This window comes from Ambystoma mexicanum, chromosome 12 (genome assembly GCF_040938575.1).
Source record: "Ambystoma mexicanum isolate Mex_15411 chromosome 12, UKY_AmexF1_1, whole genome shotgun sequence".
NCBI classification, from domain to species: Eukaryota; Metazoa; Chordata; class Amphibia; order Caudata; family Ambystomatidae; genus Ambystoma; species Ambystoma mexicanum.
In genome coordinates, this window is record NC_090936.1 from 1,062,085,091 (window position 1) to 1,062,107,978 (window position 22,888).

A 22,888-nucleotide genomic window follows, 5' to 3' on the forward strand; every position below is an offset into this window, starting at 1 on the left:
CTGGTGACTATGGATTATTGAGAATGGACTATTGTGGGGCCCAAGGACATGTCACCAATACGGGGTGCATCTTTCACAATGGGGGACGGAACTAGTGTTGCAGAACTTTTTGGCAGCGATTAGAACATTTGTGCAGGTGGGGCAGTGGGGTGGCGCAAACTGGTAGCTCAGTGCCCCTGTGGCAGGTGTGGGTGAACCATGTTGACACTGAGATCCCCTTCCGGGGGACTCCGGAGCTGGGATCATGTGAGGGGGAGGGCGGAGGACGCCCCTATCAGAAATGGTGAACAGCCACCAGGAACCCCAGTGGGGGAGGGAGAGAAGGGGATGGGAACAGGGGGCAGTTTGGGCTGCTAATGAAGGGTCTGCATCCTGGTGTCGCTCTCCCCACACAGAGAAGGGCATAGTGGGGAGGAGTAAGGGCCTCACCAGCATGCGCGGCCCTATGCGTTAGTAAAAATGTGAAAAAAATGGCATTCAAAACAGAAACTGTGTGAAGACTAAATGATCTCCTGCCTCAGCGCTGCCCCCTTGCAAAGCCCCCAGAAAGGATCTCTTTGGCATCCACTCAGTGACATTGATTAACTTTTTCAATGAGTGAGTGATTTATCCACCGGCTTAATCACTGACTAAGCGACACACTTTCTAATACACCCACTCACTCTCTAGTTCACCCACACACTCTCTAATTCACTCACTTATTTACTTACTAACTCTCTACTTCACTCACGCAATAACTCGCTAACTCACTTATGTAGCTGGTCATTCAGGAATTTCCAAATTTCTAGGGCCTGTGCAGTAAGCTCTTGCTTGACAGTCTTCTTTTGGGGTGATGACCAGTGCAGTTTTGCGCGTGTATCTAGACCCGTGAGTGGACCTTACCTGGGTGTAGACATCACTGAAGTTCGAGATGCATATAGTATGTGAGAAGAGTACCTGAAGCGATGTCACAAATAAGCATGGTCCTTTCCTCAAACAACAAAATATAGGATTGAACCACTGTAAACAGCAGTGCTGCCACAATATTCAAATTAATTATTTAACATGTTCTTTACACATTTCAAGAAAAATTGCAGCATAATAGGAAAACACACTTATGCAAAACAAACAGATTTGATCCAATCGAATTAGAATCAGAACACAAGTCTATCACAGCAGTGTCTATTTATATATAATTCAAAGCACAATCTCTGATAGTAATGAGATACATTATCATTGACAGTAGGTGTTCACATTGTTGAGGTAAACAATGTATGCAAAACAAAAACAAATCCTCACACAATACATCAGTAATAAAGACAATGGTGTATAAGAGTCAGCCAGTGGCAATGAACAATAACCAATTGATACCTTGAAAAAGAATGAGCAAATGCACATTTATTGACATGCCCTAAAAATGTTAGGGGGATATATAACAGTACCATAGCTCAGATCTTTCAACTTAAATAGAAAATGGTACTTGAATCTGTCTAACCTTTCAAAGTTTGCACATTCTCTCTTCCCCCTGAAGGTGTCTCACCCACTAGTCCACGGGGATCTGTCATCCAGGTGACCAGGACACAGCCATCGCTTTTGGATCCAGTTCCTGGGAGTGGACTAGTGCGGGTGGATCACCTGGAAGAGGGGGATTTGGGGAGAGGAAGTGGGACACCGTAGGGTGAGACGTAGAAACCTCTTCCCTGTAACACCTTTTCCTACTTAGGAACTCAACCCCTCCCCCCCTTTCCCGACACAAACACTTTCTCACGGACAGCCCACTGTGAGCGAAAACAGACGAGCGCCAGAGCAGTATACCTGACATGTCCCAACACAATGGTCAGGCAAGGTCAGGCAATTGCTGATCATTACACACACCTGACTTGCATCACACTTCCCACACGATAAAAGGCGGAGCATGAAAGCACACTTTGAGCACAGCGAAGCACACAGAGGAACAGCAGTTCCAAAATGGCAGTTTAATACGAGGAGAAAGACGGCGAGACCAGAGAGAGTTGCAAGTAGGGATGTGCCCTTGACCTTTCTGCACTGTTACTTTTGTGAACCATGGGAAGTAAGAAACTTGTGACCGGGAACTAAAGTTGAACAAACCTACACTGTGCATTGGAGACATCTGGGGCTCTTCCATGTCAATAACCATTGCTGCTGTAGTACTGTCCTTGGCTCCTACAGCAAAGCAACGTCAGCAGAGGCAGCACGGCAGGTGAGTTGGAGAGACTGATACCAAACCAGCTTGTGTTTGAACCAAGGTTGCAAGCGGCAACATTGTATGAAGAAATCCAAAGAGGACAGTGTGTGAAACGCATGTGATGAGCGTGGCAAACATAATTGGAAACCAAAGGAGAGACTGAACTTTGGGAGGCCAAGAAAGATACCGTCGACAGAGTGGTTTGGCATCATGTGGGTGCTCATTCGAAAGTCTCTCTTAGGTATCCAACTGATGCTTTGTGTTAAAAAGGGAATCTTGAAATCGAAATGGTCCTGCAATGGGTCAAGCTAAACCTGTGCACATTCGAAAGTCTTTGATCATTTAATATGACCTGCAATTGGTCCGAGCTCGGCTGAGGGAGACTAATTGGATACGAGAGAGGATCTTAGCGCGGCTGAGTGGAATCCGGAATGAACCGCGATCCACCCGAGAAGGAATATTCACTGAACATTGTAAAAAGGGGATCTGAGCCCAGAAGAGGGGGGGGGGTCCACAGTAGAGATTGAGATAGCAAAGGGATCTCAGCCCGGCTGAGGGGGATCCAGGGTGAATCACCAAATAGAACATTGTAAAAAGAAAAGAACCTTATATTTTGTTTTGTACATCAGCCCTGATGTTGGTGATGGAACTGTATCCTCGTGCCATAGAAGTCAGAGTGTGTGCTTTGCTTGAGTGAACCGCCTTGCCCTGTGCTGAAAACATGGGGAAGGGAGGCCGACGGCCTGAACATCCCGACGTATCATTTTGTGAACAGTCCTTTCTTTTTCATGAACACTATCCCACACTATTTGTAAATTAGCGGTAAGGATTGGCAATAGGTTTTTTAGTATAGGCCCTTTATTTTGACAAGACTCCACTAGGACTACATTATTATTATTTGATGGTCGTAGCTTGTTCCCATCTGTAGATTTAGGATTAGTTTGCGTTTATCATACCCTTGTGAAAGTTTAAGAAACACCCTTGAGTTGTGGTTACTTGTGTCTGTCTTACTGTTGATGCCATGCCTTCCTTACACTAGTAAGGACTAAGGCACAGCAGTCTCCACAAATTACCGCTGAGCTGGGGCTGCCCCAGGGCTGCCCTAACCTAACTCCATAACCTGATTTCCTAGCATGCTAAAGTTATTGAAAAGGTGAGTGACAATACTGTTGTTGCCCAGTAGATTTCACTGTAAGCCATGTTTAGAATCACATCATCAGTTGCAGACATTTGGATTTAGAATAATTGCTTTCTAACTCTGAAGGGAAGGCAGGCAGAAACTGCCAGTATCTGCCCCATTCTCATAGCCACCCATGCCTATTTGCTGTGTGCGTCCATGTTTTTTGTACTACCGTCCCTCCCCTGGCCCTACTTCCCACCCTCCTGGCTCCCACAACAACCTGCACCCTCCACCACCTCCCGTCACACAGACTAACCTGCTAGCCTGGGGGCACTGGTCCGTAATAGAAATAAAAAAGGGACGTTGTCCTATAGCAGCTGCCATCATTGTTCTTTTACAGGAGATTAGGCATGCGCAATATGCACGTGGCCCTTCTCCGTCAAAAATAAACAAAAACGTTTACACTACTCGCACACCAGAGGAAACCCTAATTTGTGAATAATTTTTATCTCGGCTTTCAGAGATGTAAATGGCCAGTAATAGTTGTGAGACCTTGCCGAGGCCTGCTCTTCAATCAGGCCTTCTGTTACAGACCCTGTACGCTGCCAGACGTGAGGGTGATTGTTATAATACACAGAATACACTTTTTGAGTTTTGCAACATATTACATTAAAGTCTTGTCCTTAGAATTATTCAATAAAAGGGTGATTGTTATAATACACAGAATACACTTTTTGAGTTTTGCAACCTATTACATTAAAGTCTTGTCCTTAGAATTATTCAATAAAATAAATATTATGTATGAATGGGCTTTATAAAGTGCAAACCTACCCGGGAACCAATGGAACACTGCACATAGGGGACACACCCAGGGGGTAACGAGAAAGGTAGTGAGGGATGCAGAGGAGCTAGGAATATGTGTTAGGCTACTCCTTTCATACAAGAAGGCTTGCTTTTTTCAAGCGTTCCGTAGCTACTTGGGATTCTGAGGCCGCACCAAAAATTTCTTAGGCCCTGCCCTCAAATATTGCCTATTGAAGCATTAGCGCCCCCCTCAATTTCTTATCCCACGCAAAGCACTGGGCAATGCCCTTATTTTGATTTGGGCAACGGCTGGCCCCTTGAGGCACAGTTGTACTAGCAAAACCTGTCAACATTGGAATTACAAGGTGGTGGGTGATTGCAGCAGCTTGGCTATTTAGTATTGGGCAGCCTGGGTCCAGTGTTGGCTCCTTAGTAGGATGGGATGACCATGAAGTGAGAAAAGACAGTAGTGTCCCAGTGGCCTGCTCCATGTCAGCTGTGGGCATGGGTGATTGGGCCGCAATAATTAAGCATCTGTAATGTTCTGCTTTCAAGCGTATCCCTCAGAATTTGCAAGCTAAGTTTCCAACCTAAATTCCCACTGGCTAAAATATTTCAGAAGGGGCTTCTGATATTCTTTTCTCAGGAGTCTACATATACACCGTCCTTTCCCCACCTGATTAAGTTACTAACAAAGTCCCCCACCCTTTCCAAACCATGAATGCTTTTATTTTACAACAAACCCACAATCAGGTAAGAGCCAAGACCAGCAGTATGCAAGTGCTTGGGTGCCAGAGCACAGGCTTTCATAGAGTCAGCCTTCTCAAGTTGTCTTATAATTCTGCGATCCCATACCTCAGGAGCTGATGAGGTGTCTATAAACATGTTTATACGTATGTAAAAATTAATATTGCATCGTATGCAGGGTATTGCCCCAAAATACCAAAAAGAAACTCTGCATGATCTAAAATGTCAAATCCAATTATACCGAACGGGGAATTGCGCAGGTGTGCCCCGGTCCCTGTGTTTGGTATAATGGGATCAGGGGTTGCGGCGGTGTCCCCCGCTTCAAATACAAGGAGCACGGTGCCAGAAAAGCCAAAAAAAGGGAAAAAAGAAAAAGGGACCCTGCGTCGGAAGTCCCTAACCCCATTGGAGGAACGACACTTGCGTTGCAGCGGGACGGACGCGGGGACTAGGAAGAGAATAGAATTAAGGTAAGTGTGAGGAGGCAAAGTTAAGTAGGGGTTTGGGTGGAGGAAAGCAACACAGTATGATCCATGTGGTGACTGCATGCTGCTGCTTTCCGAATTTGACATTTTAGGATTCAGTAAAATGGGGTGCTCAGTAATCACGTAGATCCGTATGCAGTACTTTTTACCAACATCTGCAGCAGTGCAAGGGATATAGAAACTTTCAAGTTTTCATTTTTTAGGCATGGCTTGACACCAACCAGGGTGGCCAACTGTGCTATTAACCCTTACGGCCCACAGACCCATCTGGCATAAATCCTATATGAAACAACCGATCTGGCTGACCAGATTAGGTGATACTGACCCCCAACCAGTAAACCCAACATTTGGTGCAGTTCTCACAAGTTACCGTCGATTTCTATTATGAGGCCTCATCTTTGCTATAACTGAACAGCCCGACTGATAACAGCAGAGTCAGCCTGTCGACTTATCTGAGTTTTGCTGATGCCCAAACTGGAGTGTCGACACTCACCGGTGATCCTGCTCTTCTGAAGAATCACATTGTAGAAAGGGGGGCACTCTAATAGATCATTTCTGAGATGACTTTTTCTCTATTGTTTCATCGTCCTTGCATGGTATATCAAATATGCATCACTATAAAATGGCAATGATACCATTCAAAGAAAGGACAGCATAAGTCATGTTTAGTTGATTTTATGAGGGTTTTTCTAATTACCCGGTATTATTTAATTGTCTATTTTTCATAACTGAAGTACTACAGACTTCTTGAGTCTAATTGCTGTGGCTCCTTAGTTCTGTTTGACATTTTATTCTTTTTTAGACATAAAAGAAGTCATCCATAAATGCATACACAACACATAAGTCAATCCTGTCTAAAGGCTGTGTGAACAACAATCAAAAGTGCAAAATGGCACTCACAGACATATCATGAAACAAAGTTGAATAACAAAGAATTGATTCATTCTGACATCTACATCTGTGGTGTGTATGTGGTGTTATGGTCTAAGTAAAAACCCTAGGCCAGGTATCTGTGTAATTGAACAGGGGTACTTAGTTTCCTCTAATTGGGCCTGGCCTATTCCCGTGGGGCAGTTGGTTCTACAGATAATTCAGGGTTAATTGTGGTCTTGTGATATATACCACTAGTTTCAGACACTAATCCTCAGTCCATTTCTGGAGAATCAAACACCCAAGCCCTCAGTGTTGGAGTTCCACCCAGGTAGTGTCCTTAGTGGGTGTTGATCATATGGCTCCCATGACCCAGGGCTTATGCTGACACTGGTGCCGTGGTCGTGTGTTAGGCCGGGGACCAGACTGCACATGTGCCATGAAGTAGCCAGAGCATTAACATGCCATCTGAAGATGTGGAGTGATGGCAAGCCTCTCAAGAAGGACGGATTGACACTGAGGTGCCAACTCTCCCCAACAAGAAAGTCCATTAGGCCTTCTTATGGCACAAGATAGGCTGTGTGTGTCCCTGTGCAAGACGCCCGACACAGTGTTGCGAGAGGAACCCCAGTTACTTTTGAAGCCTGTTAATGGGGTTCTACATTAAAATAGAGAAATTAAAATAACAAGACAGGGTTTTTATAAGTCGAATTCAGAAAATAATTTTTCTTTTTTTATGTTTTGTTTTTTTAAACTGTGGGGGGAAGACCCCCTGCAGCTCCTCCTTCACGCCCCAACCTCAATTTAGACCCTTAACCCACCGCATATTTATTTATTTAAAATGGGTACCAAAATCATGCAAAAATGTGACGTTTAAAACTCGTTATTTTCGGTCAAGTTGTTTTGATTTTCGTTTTTTCGGGGGAATACCGGTAATGGATCTATGCCCGAACGTCACTGCATGAGAGCAATGTTACAAAGGGCCCCCAGATACAGGATGTTCCCCCCTTTTGGGTGTTTCCCCAGCCGGCCACACCACCTTGTCTCTGTTGTGTAACCACACGTCATCCAGTCCCACTATCGGCCTCAGTCTAACCCTCTTTTGCACATGCTCTTTTGTGCGCCACGCTTCTGACTGGCGGCCTTTAAACCGCAATCACTATTAGTACCTTCTAGAGGGGAATATTGTTTTAAACTAATTTTAAGGTAAGTGCATTGAGAAGCATAAATTGCACTGCCAGGGCAGTCACTTCACAAAAATGCCAGAGGTAGCAGAAGTGACATCACACAACCCTTGACCCCCTGATGACGTCACAGGAAGTGATGTCATTTGACCCCACCCTGATATGACATCACGGTAAGCGATAGAACATGACCTTTCACCCCTTGATAAAACAGGAAGTACCATCACATAGCATTGACCCTAACTACACTACGAAAAATATGGTTACGATATCCCTGTAATGTGATATACATTTCATACATGAATGGATCACCATATGTATCGTTAATATCACTGTCTATAGGCCCATATTACCACATTACTGTGAATGCAAGCAGACATCCAAGGCCAAATGATAATGATGTGTTATTATTTAGCACTTACGCTTAAGTGGTTTATATTTAACAAATATACAAACAAAATCGCCCAACCTGTGTTGGTACGCAATGTTCCCTCTAAGCTGTGCGCATGTGCGCTTGCCCAGCTTCCCTCTGGGTGCCGCTCTGGAGTTTTTTAGCAGCGGACACAAGCCATTCTCTCCTATGCAAAAAGATTTAATAAGGCACAAGCGGCAAGCCACAGCAATTACCTGACATGTGCTTTCTCTTAAAATAACGGACTATTCAAGATATTCTGGTTTAACTCATTTACCTCCCCCTAATATGCAAGCGCGACCTTAACAACCTAAAAACCCTAAAAACAGAATACAGCCACAAGAGGTAAAAAGTAATATGAAAAAGTGGCTCCATGAACAGAACAATCTAACTAAGATATGCTTGCACACATTAACCAAATACTGTTCCCTCCCCACCCATGACTCCTATGTTATGCTCTACCACGTATTTACTCTAACCTCTACCCCGAACATAGTAAGATATTACCAGGCACCCTTGACTCTTCCTCTTTTGGCTCTGTGCAAGGTTATCAGACATGTACCTACATCCACTTTATTATGTTTGTTCTAATTTGAATACCGTTCAAGCACCAGAATTTCTGTTATTCATGGTGCCTTATAAAAACGTCCCTTTTGGAAGGCCTTCCAGCGACTACCATGGCAACCCCGAGATGTGTCCTGCATGCTACAGAACAGCTCATGAAAGGACTCTGGAAATTCAACCCTGATCATCCTCTAAATACATAAGCTGCCGCTGCAAGGCCGAATCATCTAAGCCGGTAAGATAGCTCAGTGGGTTGAGCGCTCGCTGCTGCGATCTGAGCATGATCTGCAGGTCGCAGGTTCGAATCCCAGCAAGGCGAACTCAGCCTTTCATCCTTCCGAGGTCGATAAATGAGTACCAATTTCGGTTGGGTGATATTGTATGTAAATATGTGCTCTGTAAACGCTTTGGATTAAGGCGCTATATAAATAACACATCATTATCATTATCTTCAAATCCTGCTGCATCATCTACAAGGCCGTCGCCCTGAAGTCCCCAAGCTACCTCATTGAGAAACTCATCATCTCCAGAGGTCTGTGATTCACCAGAAGTAAGGAAATGTGAAGACATGAACTCCGATGGTTCAGGAAGGAAAGAATGAGAAGAACAGCCTTCTCTGTGTATACTCCAAGACTCTGGAACCTCCTCCCATCAACATCAGACTCACCCCATTGCTGATACAGTTCAGGAAAGATGTCAAGACCTTCTTCTTCAAGGAATGTCCCAGCGATAACACAGAAGTCTACACACCCTCCACTCCCCACCGTAATGGAGATCATGATCTGCTCTCCACTGTGTTCTCCCCTGGTTGCTTGTAGATCTGTTGCTGCAAATTGCCGCCTTTGCCCTCCACTGTTAGCTCTGGCTCCCCTTTTCTCTGATTCCCTCATTGTGTTCTTCCCCCTACCATGGTAAAGCACTCTGTTGCTTCCCGAAGCCAGTTCTGCGCTCAATAAATACACTAATAAAAGCATCACCCACACTATGTAACCCAATTAGTATCTCAAATATCAAATCCTGACTGTAAGTAAACAAGCTACTTGGATGTGTAACCTCATCCCATTCTTCCTATTTTTAATACATATGTAACGCAATGAAGTGGTGACCTGGTATTACTCATATATAGTATTAGGGCAACGGATATTCAGACAGTAGAATGTTTTTTATACAATCTGCATCCTTTGTAAGTGTTCAGAGTTGCATTGGGCATAGACCGTGGCAAACTATATTATAACTTGCTGCTAGAGAAAAACGATTTAACTTATCAGTTGTATGATCCTATCAAAAGTTTGGATATAAGGGTGGGATAACAATCTTGTATGCACTGCAAAATAATTGTGTACATGCAGATTCTTACAAGCAAGGCTCTGATAAGAATTTTCTTCCTACTTGGAGTGAAATTATTTTTCAGGGAGTAAAAAAGTAATTAGCTTTTCCAACAGGGATACTATATGCTTATTAAAAGATGTTTTCCCTTAAAATTCGTCTTGAGATCAGGCTGAAATAGTATGAGTGTTCCTTCCTATGCCAGTGCTCTGCTGGTCACTGATTCTGTGGTACAGTTATTCAGATGCAATTATCATCCTTACATAAATTATGGGAGCCATGTTTGCCTGGCCCTTGAGTTACTTCATTAAAGTGGCACATGATGTCCTATTGGCATGTTTTCTGACGCATTCCTTTAAGTTGCCATTATTCCATCTGCAAATACTGTATCATATCTGATGACTTTTGACAGCCACATCAGTTATGTAAACAGATATTTGTTTTTTGTAAAACACAGGAGTGTTTTTCCAGTGGCATAAAACACCCATTTTCTCTGCAAAGGAGTACTTTTGCTAGCTACTGGGCTTATCTTGAGGTCTTGAACTGGTTGATGAGTTCTCTTTATAATCCCATACAAACAAATGTGGTTACCTATGTGTTTGGAAAAGGTGTTGTAAAATGCACCTTTTACACAGATTTGTAAAGAATTGCAGTGGTTGGGAAGGGCAATTCCTTTAGAAACTCTCTTCGGAGTTGGAAGATCACTAAATACTCATGGTTTACCTTGTTAGTCAGTTGCGCACATGGAAAAGAAAAGTGCACACGAAAGGAAACCAATTACGCACTTAGATGAAAATAATTAGAGGGAACATTGGTTGGTACTCATTTATCAACCTTAGCAGGATGAAAGGCTGAGTTGGCCTTGCCGGGATTCTAATCTGCAAATCGCAAACACATTGCAGCAGCGAGCGCTCAACACACTGAGTTATCTTGCCGGCTATTGCTATCTAAGCAGCTATAGTAAAATGGGCAATTACATGTCTTTTTTATTGTTACAGTTGTTAAAAACAACTCTTTTCAATAATGTTTACATGACAGACAAAAAGAAAAACATATAAAAACATTTTAGAATGTATGAAGAACAAAAAAGGTCAAACCATCAGTAAAACATTTGTTATATATAACACAAGTATGATACCAAAAGAAAAATAGAAAAAAGAAAAAGAAAAACTCAATCAGGGTGCAAAAGAAGAACAATACATTATTAAATAGCACACACAGTCAGATCAATGTTCAAAATGGCATAGGCAAAAAAAAAGCATAACCAGCTCATTAAATCTTTTAGGTCAAAAATGACACATTACATCTTTTAAATCGGTATTACTCATCACGAGGCATAGCAGACTAGTAGACTAGTAGAGTTAGTTCTCGCCTACATTAAAAGGTCAAAACCATATTTACACCCAAAACCCTGTTTAATCCCCTTCATTGTCTTACTAGTTCCACCTTAAGACAGAATTTCAGGTTCTAATTTAAGCTGAAGTATATACTTTGTAATAGCAATCTGTAGGCTCGGTAGTCTGGTATGATACAGTCTCTTCCAAAGTTCTTCTACAGTTATAATTAATTGGTCCTTAAAATGAGGTTTGAATAACGTTATACGTTGTTCTAACAACATGGGGCAAACAGTTAGAACATGTTGAAGCGTCTCAGGACGATGTTGGTTGCAGCAAAATCCACATAAATTCTCTGACATTGAACTTTGATGCCTCTGAGCTTGTAAATCCCGAGTTATGCTTAAATTCCAACAAAATCTTAAAAAGGTAGTTTGAAGTTTACGATCTGGGAATTTCAGAAGATATATTTCTATTATACCAAGGGCCTTATCCTCTATTGGATTTTCTCTGTAGATTTTGTACGTTGTACAGAGAAGTATGAATCCAGTCTAGACGCCATAAAATGTATTTTGCCTTGGTAGGATTTGAGATGAGTAATATTTCTGAGATATTTGCCACAACCATTACAGAGTTTACAAATTTCCTCCAGGCTCGGCGGTATGAGTGGAGAGATTCGAGCATATACCTCGCAAGCTTCGCTGAAATTTTTTCAGTTTCTAAATTTAGAAGTAGTTTTCAATGTAGGGCAAGAATTTTCCAAGTGGCCATAACATATAGGGAGGGTAGACCAAGTTAATATCTTATACTGCACATAGGTTGTGACTTGGGAAGGTTGAGGACTCTTTTCCAGAATCTCCCTTCCATAAGTGTCCAAAAGTTCTCACTTTTCAAACATTTAGTTTCACTCCCATATAGGATTATCACTGATACTTTCTGTATATAGAATGTGATTTCTGGCTTAAAAGAAAACTTCCCGTATTTCTTTTGTATCAGCATTGCCTGCGAGGTATTAGCAATTATCTTTCCATTCAAATCGTTCACATAATTGTTATCCTTTGGTGCTTTGTTGATATTTATTCCCAAGTATCTATATTAATCTACATTTTCAAGTGTGATTACATGTCTGAATGTTCTCAAAGTCAGAAAGCAAATTAACTCTGCAGTGAATACCATTAAACTGGTAACTGAGATTTAACAGCAGGCCAGTTTATCTGCAGGTCTGATGCAAAGTTGGCCACATGTCAAGCTTGCGTGGATCTACTTTTCAGGCTTCAGAGGTTGGAAAAATACATACCATTGCTGGGTTCATAACTGTGTATTAAAAAATTTAGAGTAGCGCAGGGAAAGCAGGACACTCACATGGCATCCTGTACTCTGGACACTCGTTACTTCATACATGCAAACAAACAGCCTGAACAGCATGCCATGGAGAGAGGAAAGATATATACTTTACAGAAAAGCATTAATTGTGGCACAATGAAATCAAGGGCCACTTTATGTGCTATGGTAAAACATTTCTAGACTGTACACAGGCTTTTAGGCACAAGGATGTTGTCAAGTGATGAAGGACACAGAGATTGAATGTCTTGTGATGATCGTAACAGAGACAACGATAGAAAAAAACATGCTATAACTGCAACTTGCAAAAAGAAGAATACGTAGTCCTAAATGGATGCTTATTCTACTCTAAATGCTTTTTAAGTTTTTGTCTACATTGTGAATTTGAGGTGGTTAAGAACAGAGTAAATCAGTGGCTCACCCTCTGAAGTGTGCCTGAAATAAGCTTTTAATGAGTCTAAGCAATTATTGTATAGAATTCCAGAAGACAAATTATTTGTTGTTCGTGTTCTTTCTTATTTAGGGTCACTGCTCAAAGTGTTACGCTTGTGGACCCCCCTGTTTTTTCAGGAGGCCTGAACAAGACAGCCAGCCACCAGAGACATTTTTATGGGAGGGCAAACGGGGCACTTTCCCAGGACCCCCATTGGAGGGGGCCCCACAAGGCTGGCTGATCTGAAGAAGTAAGATTCCATTGTTCACCTGTCTTAAATAGCACACATCAGGATATTTTATGGGGTGCTACTAGGCTCTAAATCCTTTGACTTTCTGTTTTGGCAAGTGCATTCTGCCTTGATCAATTCATCATGTATTGCTTTTTGTGTTCACTGTGGTATACATAGTTTGTGTGTTCCTTATGGCACAACTCTGTAGCATTCTTTCCTTCCGGTGGGAATTATGTTGATCATGTGCAATAGGCAATGGTGAAATGCATATTGATAAATTGAGTGCCACGATGGTTCAGAAGTTAGCTCAGTGTGTGAAGCAACCATTGCAGAGATATGTGTTCATATGCAAAATTAGAATTCACATTCCAGCAAGGCTGGCTGAGCCTTTCATATGTCTGAAGCTTATAAACCTGTCTGCATTTGTTCTTGGTTTTACAGAACAGCATCTGCTATTATCATCAATGTACCTGTACCAGATAGGGGTTGCTATAAAAACTAGCATATTATCCATATGGTGAAGGTCTAGAAATTGGTTTGTTCAGATGGGGTGTTGTAAAACCTAGGCAATCGCCTCCAAAGATGGCATAAACTGCTAGTCCAAGAGGTGAATAAGTACCCAAATTCAAGACTATGGATAACAGCGTTCACGTTTGTATCCTGGATTTTCCAGCAGACGATACAGTGATTCTGGTCAAATCATCTAATATAGCTTACATTACTGTGCTGTCTTCTGTGAGGTTTGCCTTCTTTCATGCTGCTGGTATCATTTAGCCCATTACTTGATCTTCTTATGTAGGCCATTTGGGTGGGAGGGTTGGTAGACAGAAGAGAGCAGACCATATGTAGCAGGCCTCAGGCAAGCATATTTTAAGGTCTGCTTGTTTGACACAAAAACGGTTTGCTTTTTGGTAAAAGTCAAAGGTTTGTGGGCACGTTTATAAATGAAAATGTCACAAACCATTGTTTTGGAAGTATTTAAAGCTTTAAAATACAAAAGACAAACCCAGATTCAATTTGTTAAATCACATCGATATGTATGCTGGTTCTTATATACTTCCCTTGATGGAGAGAATGAAGCTAGAATCATTCCCATTTTGCATAACACCCTTCTATAATATTTTGTTTAAAATGGTCATGTTTGGTAATGTGATTTGTGTACTTTCCAAGTCTGTTTTTTTAATAAAATGAGATTGTTTTAGTTCATGGTAGGAACTGGAAAAGAAAGTGTTCAAATGCAGAAGTTGAAGAGCTGGCACAAATCCCAACTTCACCCTTTCAACCCTTAACCAAAGTGTGATCCCAGTCATCTCATTTAATCTTGTATTGGCTAACCTCTCAATATTGCCAGTCCCTAAACCTTTCAAAATTGTCAGCCCTTCTTAGTGATTTTCTTCTCATGGTATGATCTTCATAAAAGCCTTATTCATGGTTTCACTGTGTCAACAGTGAGCATATTAGTATCACACACCACAGGCATCTGTTCCTTTGATATCTAATGGCAACACTATTTGAAAACCATATCCTACTTCTAATCTCAGTCTGTCTGGTTAAAAACACCTTCCTGGTTGCTTCTATTCTGCCTCCACTATCCATGCTACGTTAGGTGTAGCATTCTCCGTCCTTCGAATTGGTGGTCTCTATCCATGCATGATAACTTTTGCATTCTGTGAGACAGCTAATGCGAGTCTATTGTGGGTTACATGTACCTTTTACATACGGTCCTGCATTATTACTACATCTACCTTCCTGGATGTTATTGATAAAAAAACGTATCCTGTATGTACTAGAACAGCAACCCCTTTGTAGACTGCTAATGTTGGTCTTCAAATGCTACTTGTTTATCATTCTGATTAGAGCAGGAATGAAGAGGGCAAGGAGACTTAAAGGGAGTAAACGTGCTAATAATTCTGCGAGACAGCACATCAACCTATAGGTTGTGAGCGTGATGGGTGGGGGGTGCGACCAGTATTCTTGATCCCTTCATTCCTTTGGTTTGGTGGAGGGGGTCCCCAAAGAAGACCGTGCCCAGGGCCCCAAAAGTGCTTAAAATGGCCCTGCCAGCCACTGCAGAAGCAAAACTCAACATGGCGCTGGCCACAACCCAGGAGCTTCAATTTGAAAAAAAAAAATTATATATATATATATATATATATATTTTTTTTTATTTTTTTATTTTTAAGGTAGCAAGAGAGACCACAGGGGTAGAAAGGAGACCTCGGGGGTCTCCGGTGCGACCCCTGGTGATCCCCAAATGACGTGCCTGACTGGACCTGTGTTCTTGCATAAAAGATTGAACCAGGATATTAGGAGGCACGTGAGATGTTTTTGATGTTTTCATTCAGAAGAGCAGAGTCAAGCACACGAGTGAGTTCCCAACTGTATCCATCCTGAACCTCCGGAGGCCAGGGGTGCACTTGCCTATTGGGAACTCTGGAGATTTCTGGAGGCCTCTGCACCCTGGGCCTCTTTTGTGTGGTAACCTATTTTATTTCCATATTTTCTCATAGGAAAATGGTTGGGTTTGCTAAAAATGTGTAATACAGGGCCACTTTGTAAATTATTTCCAGGGTCTCTATTGGTTCCTATTTCACCCCTGCCAGAGGCACAAACTGGAGCAACCTAACAGACATTTCAGTAGAAATGCAGTGTGCAATCTGCAGTTTGTATGTCTGATGTGGTAACAAGGCTACAACAGTGCCATGTGGGCACGCAGCGGCGAGGAAACATCTGAATATTAGCAGAGCCATGTCCCTTCCCTGAATTTGCTGTGTTGAAATGTCGCAGTGGCTTGCTGGATCATTGTGACAGTGCTGTTTGCTGGTGTTTGCCGAAAGGACCCTCCCGCCATGATTGTTTTGCCATCTTTGGGCTGCCTCTAACACATGTCTAAAGATTGTCCCTGGCTCTGCCTGCAGCAGATACACTGACAATCTTACTACATGCAGCAGGATATTCAAAAAGTTGTTTTTCATCCTTTAGAAACAGGTGCATTTACCTGACAGGCAAGCTTCTATCTGTGAATTCTCAAACCTGCCACTTAAAGTTAGTACAATCTGGATAACTAGAGATTGATCTCTGTCCTCCCAGAAGTCTCATAATATTACAGTGTTCTTGGACACCAAGGACAAAGCACCGATTTTGCAGTGGAAAAGGAAATGGCACATCAAGTTACTAAAGCAAGGGTCTGCAACCTTTGGATACCCAGATGTTCTGGACTACGAGAAATCATGGGAGTTGTAGTATTTGTATTTGTATATTCTATTTGTTTTATTTGTAAAGCGCAGCCAGGCCCATGGGCAACCGGGCGCATCATCTTAATACAGGTTACACAATGTTTCAGTTACATACAGTTAATCAGGAAGATACAGTTGATCAAGGCAGGAGACGCTAGCTCCCCCCATTTACAAGGAGAGAATGGAACAGCAAACAAGTCAGTAATGGTAAAGCAAATTAATAAGTAGGGAGTACAATAAATACAGTAAGGCAGGATACAAGCCTAATGATCTAAGGAAGTTAGACTGTCATTGTATTCATTTCCTGAAGCCAGCGTTTAGTGTTGCACTTGAATAAATGGAAGGAGGGTTCTGATCTGAGAGAAGCAGTGCGTGTATTCCATAACTTTGATGCCAGTACAGGGAAGCTAGCACCTCCCGAGTTATGGTGTTTGAATCTCGGTATGGACTATGTGTGCACTTGGGCCACTCTAAGTGGTCTTGAGGACGTATGTGAGGTGAGTTGGTTAGTAAGGTAAGCTGGAGCGAGGTTGGCCCTAGCTTTGTGTGTTAGAGCAAGAGTTTTGAGCGATATTCTGTGCTCTACCGGAAGCCAACGCAGGTTGCGTCTAGTCTCAGAAATATGCGACTTCTTCGGGATGTTGAGGGCTTCCCTGATAGCATTATTCTGAATTACTTGTAACTTGTTAATGTTTTTGTGGCTAGTACCTAAGTAGGGGGCGTTAGAATAATCAATTTTGGACAGAACTAGAGTTCTAGCAAGTGTGATGCAATTAGGTATGGTAATGAAAGGCCTGCAGGCGGTGATTAGTTGTCACGCTCACCTGGTCTCCAGGGGGGCGTAGCACGTAGTCGTATGACTGAGATCTGCACTGGCGTAGTTTTTATGGTATAGCGGTGTCCTCTCCGTTATTATCTCCCCAGGAGGCGTTAGCCTGTAATGTTGAAACAAGAAGTTAGCTAAGAGTGAGTTGGATTGGTCCCACTACCTGCCACCTCCTGATGCCTAACTCCTCTCCTGCTCACCTATGAGCTTGGTGCGGTTGGCGCTCCATCCTGCTTGACCTTCAGCAGGGGCGCGGTAGGCTCAGTCTTTCTCTGGGCGCAGTTACTTCACTGTTCCAGAGTGCTGTTGCTGCTTTTTTTTCGAAATACTTGGATAATCAGGTGAGTCTCTATCTCAATAACAGCTTGGCATAGATGCTCAAAGTCTTATCATCCCAAGTTTTAAACGTGTTTGTCTTGCTTACAGACGCAGTTTCGTGCGGACGTCCGGAAGAAGATTTGTCTCTCCTCGGATGCTGAACTGGTTGACTCCAGGTGAGCATTGGTGCGAATGAGTGGCGCTGGATGACTGAATAAATGTTCGTTTTTATAGTGCGCGGCTAACCTGCTGTTTTATGTTCCCTTTTGCAGGCGCGGCACGGCCCCAAGATGAAGAATGGAAGAACCGCTCTGAAGAAACCCGGAGGATGCGGAATCCCAGGTGAGTATCGGGAACCTGCGTGGAAGTCCTTTTCCAACAGCGGGCGGCGATCAGGAAACCAGCTGGAGATGAGACCGATTGGCGGAATTGCAGGTAAGGCCCTTGTCGCTGTAGTAACACCTGTTCTTCTCCTTTTCTTCTTCCAGGCACCGATGGATGGAAAGCACTGACGGGCATGGCTGTTTCAACTCGAGGACAGAGAAGACACGGTGAGCGTTATGCTGCAGGAGTGCAGAATAACACGAAGCGTGTTCTGCTTGCAGGGTGTGGCTTATATAGCCTTGTAAGTAGTTCCAGGTAAAGTAGTCCCTTTACCACGCCCAGCCTCTCAGGAAAAATAGTCCCTCTGCCACACCCTGGATTATTCAGAATGCCCAGCTTCACTAGGCAGATCCAGTTGTTCTATGAGTTCAGCCCATTTCATGAGCCGGGCACCAATGGCGCCAGGACTGAGTCCATGAGACTCTGGGGAACTTCCTTGGGGCCTGACAAGTCCTTCTGGGTGACGGGGACTGGGATGGGCCCAGCAGCTCCAGGGGTGTTTGAGCATGCACCATGAAAGCACTCCCCTCTAAGGCCCCCTTAAGGGCGGGGTCTCCTCTTGGTCCTGGTTTGTTCGGGCGACTATGATGAAACCTTTTCAACAATCGTGGTGCATGAATGTGTTCACTAGCTTCCCATGATCTTTCGTGTGGTCCATATCCTTTCCAGTCTATTAGATAAAACAGTTTTGATTTGACGATTTTCGAGTCCAGGATATCCTTGACTTCAAATTCGGGTTCTCCGTCGACCATAATCGGTTTTGGTGGTTTCTGTACTCGGGTTCCTGGCTGTACTGGTTTCAGAAGTGAGACATGAAACACGGGATGAATTTTCATATGCGAAGGTAAATTCAACTTCACAGCTAACGGATTGATGATAGCCTTAATGGTGCATGGACCTATGTATCTGGGGTTGAAGGTTTGGGTTCCTTTCATGGGTATGTGCTTAGATGCCAGGCAGACTGCATCTCCAACTTCATACTTTGGAGCTTCACTCATATGGATGTCTGTTGACTTCTTGTATCTTTCCCTGGCTTGTTTCAGCTGATCCGTTGCTTGTTTGAAAGCTTGAGTAATGGTAGAGTGCAAGCTTTTCACTGCTGGCATTTCCAAAGGTTGAGGTGAGTCAAGATTGGAGGTTCGTGGATGGAATCTGTAAATGGTTTGGATAGTTAGTATACGTAACACCGAGATAGTCAAAGATGTCGAACAGGGGCTTCGAAAAGACATTGTAAAGCGTAGGGGACACACAAGAGCTTTGCGGAACCCCACAGGGTACCCGGGAAGTTTCAGCAAAGTCGGTAGGAGAGAAGACCCTCATAGTTCTGTTAGCCAAGAAGAAGCTGATCCAAGAAGTGGCTGAGTCGGAGAAATGTGCTGCAGATTTCAGATGGTGGCAGAGCGTTTGGTGATTGACCAAATCAAATGCTGCTGACAGGTCAAGCCGTAGGAGGAGTGCTAGTTTACCATTGTCTTTTAGTACTTGAATTTGTGTGGTGAGATCTATCAAGGCAGTTTCCGTGCCGTGTCTTGGTCAGAAACTGGATTGCCTCAGTCCCAATAGGTTTTTAGATTCTAAGTAAGCCTGTATTTGCAGGTAAGCTGCTCTATCCAATATTTTTAGTAAAAAGGGTACAGTTGTTATAGGCCTGTGGTTAGTCAGGTTGGCAAGGTCAAGAGTCGTTTTTTTGATTAGAGGAATGACCCAAGCGTCTTTTAAGTTATCAGGCACTACTCCAGTTTTGAAAGAGGCATTGATAAGGTTGGTGATAAATGGCGCAAGGTCATGTGCAGCTGCTTTGATGATCGGGGCAGGGCAGGCGTCACCTTGGCAATTAGATGGTTTGAGTTTCCTAATGATATTTTCCACTTCCCATATTGACAGGGGTGAGAAACTAAATGGTTTGCAAGTGGGCTCAAAGGTGGAGGTCTTATTAGGATATTGTTTGTCATGAGGGTCAGAGAGTAGCATACATTTTTTCACATTAATTTTAGATTGTAGCAAGGCTATTTTATCCAAGAGAGCCTTCTGGATGTTAGTACACCATAATGCATCTGTGATACATTTGTAAGCAGGGGCCATAGGAGATTCCAGTTCTTTTAGAATCTTAAAAAGTTCTTTTGTATTTGGTTCTGCTTGTATGATCCTTTTGTTGTAGGTGTCTTTTTTAGCAAGTATAATGGCCTTTTTGTAGTTGGATGATGCTAGGGTCAGGCCATTCTTATTAGTTACTGAAGGACACTTTTTCCAGTGTGCTTCTGCAGTTCTCTTAGTTTTGCGCAATTCCCTTAGATGCGGCGTGAACCACGAATTCAGATGACGTTGAGGTTTAGGTTTCCGCAATTTTAAAGGGGCGATGGTATTCAGTGCTTTAAGTATTGCCTGATTGTAAGTGTCCACTAGTACTGTGTGGTCAGAAGTACAGCACAAGTACAGCACCTTGAGCTAGCCCCAGGATGTAGAACCCTGTACTTAAGGCGGTTCCATGTAATAATGTCCCTGCAAAAATATCTCCTGACTAAAATGTCGCCATTTTTTGCGGAGACATTATTACATTGAACATGCGGGGAACAATCCCGCAACCCCTGATTTTATGAAGGGGAGCAGGGGCATCCCCACAACCCGTCCCCATACATAATGTCGCCAATGGCCTTTCCCGGCAACATTATTTATGGGGACAGCATGTATGGGGACATTATTACCTGATATCCTTAATGCATGGAATCCACTCCAATTGATTCAAGCACCATACTTCACAACATACAATGTGGTTCTTGGAATTCAGGTGCCAGTGAACAGCTGCGTTTTAACCCCTTAAGTGGCAGGCCATAATGCAAGTCTACACAAAAAGGACGAGCATACTCGTCCCTGCCAATTATATCAAAAAGTAAATTACTGATCTCGGTAACAGGTGAGATGAAAATTAAAAATGAAAACAAGTGGTTTTCAAGAGTCACTTTTACGTGAGAGTCACTCTTACAGTGGGTCTCCTACTCTGGCCCTGAAGAGCTGTAATCACAGCAGGTTTTCAGATGTGACAAGTCCAGACCCAAGTAAAGTAGGGGACTTTGCAGACCAGAACGCCAGTCTACCAAGGCCTTGTCTCCAAAGCCGTGAGCTACCTGGAGGCGGTACAGGTTGCAGAGTTCCCCTCTTTATCCTTATCCTTGCCAATCCCCCTCCAGGAGACAAAGTCCATGATGAGCCAGATCATGAGGATGTATATGTCCCTTGCTTCCAAAAATATATGTCCTAGTCATATATGTGTCTCAAAAGACCTGAGGCTGCAGAATAGTGAAGACAGCGCTATATCCCTTAGTGAGTTGAGGTGCTATATCACAAGAAAGTGCGCTTGGCAGTTTGCTGAAGGAAGACTATTTCCAGGCACCACCCATCTGGATAGCTTACAAATAGGGAGCTCGGAGCTATATGCATGTGACTGTGATGTGGGCAAAGAAGCCTGCTGGGCACTATATCCCTCTCTTTTAGTGTTACTTTGGAAAAGAGGTGAGCTCAGTCATATATCACTGTGACTGTGATTTGGGCAAATAAGTTTGCTGGGTGCTATATCCCTGTGACTATGATTTGGGAAAAAGAAGCCTTCTGGGAGCTATATGCCTGTGGCTGTGATTTGGGAAAAAGAAGTCTGCTGGGTGCTATATCCCTTTGTCTATGATTTGGGCAAAGTAGCCTGCTGGGCGCTATATCCCTCCCTGTGAGTGTGACCTTGGAAAAGAGGTCAGCTCAGTCCTATATCACTGTCACTGTGATTTGGGCATAGAAGCCTTCTGGGTGCTATATCACTGTGTCTGTGATTTGGAAAAAAGAAGCCTTCTGGGCGCTATATCCCTGTGACTGTGATTTGGGAAAAGGAACCCTTCTGGGTGCTATATCCCTGTGACTGTGATTTGGGTAAAAGAAGCTTGCTGGGCGCTATATCCTGTGACCCTGTTATAGGCAAAGAAGCCTGCTGGGCCGTATATCACTGTGACTGTGATTTGGACAAAGAAGCCTGCTGGGCGCTTTGGCCCTGATTCACAGAACGTTTTCCTATGGGATTGCACCATTATAAACCACTTCCATGAACCAGAACCCTATATCTCTGTGACTGTGATTTGGACAAAGAAGCCTGCTGGGCACCATATCCCTGTGACTGTGATTTGGGAAAAGGAACCCTTCTGGGCGCTATATCCCTGTGACTGTGATTTGGGCAAAGAAGCCTTCTGGGCGCTATATGCCTGTGACTGTGATTTGGGAAAAGGAACCCTTCTGAGCGCTATATCCCTATGACTGTGATTTGGGAAAAATAAGCCTGCTGGGCGCTATATCCCTGTGACTGTGATTTGGGCAAAGAAGCCTTCTGGGCACGATATGCCTGTGACTGTAATTTGTGCAAAGAAGTCTGCTGGGCGCTGTATCCCTGTGACTGTGATTTGGGTAAAGAAGCTTGCTGGGCACTATATTTCTGTGACTGTGATTTGGGTAAAGAAGCATGTTGGGCGCTCTATGTAACCGTGATTTGGGAAAAAGAAGCCTGCTCGGCGCTATATCCCTGTGACTGTGTTAAATGAAAAGAGGCCTGCTGGGCCTAATATCCCTCTAACTGGGATTTGGGCAAAATAGCCCGCTGGGCGTTGTATGCCTATGACTGTGATTTGGGCAAAGAAGTCTGCTGGGCGCTATATCCCTTTGACTGTGATTTGGGAAAAAGAAGCCTACTGGCCGTTATATGCCTGTGACTGTGACTTGGAAAATAGAAGCCTACTGTGCACTGTATGCCTTTGACTGTGATTTTGGGCAAAGAAGCCTGCTGCCTAATATCCCCTGTAAGGAACGCATTGTGGCAATAGTAAGACAGACACAAGCGACCACAGTTCAAGGATGTTTATTGAACTTTTGCAAGGGTGTGATAAATGCCTATCTAAACCTAAATCTAAAGATGGCAGCAAGCTACGACCATGAAAATAATGAAGAAGGTAGTCAGGGTGGAGTCTTGTCAACATAAAAGGGCCTATACCAAAAAATCTATTGCCAATCCTTACTACTAATTTACAAATAGTGCGGGGTGAAGTTCATGAAAAAGAAAG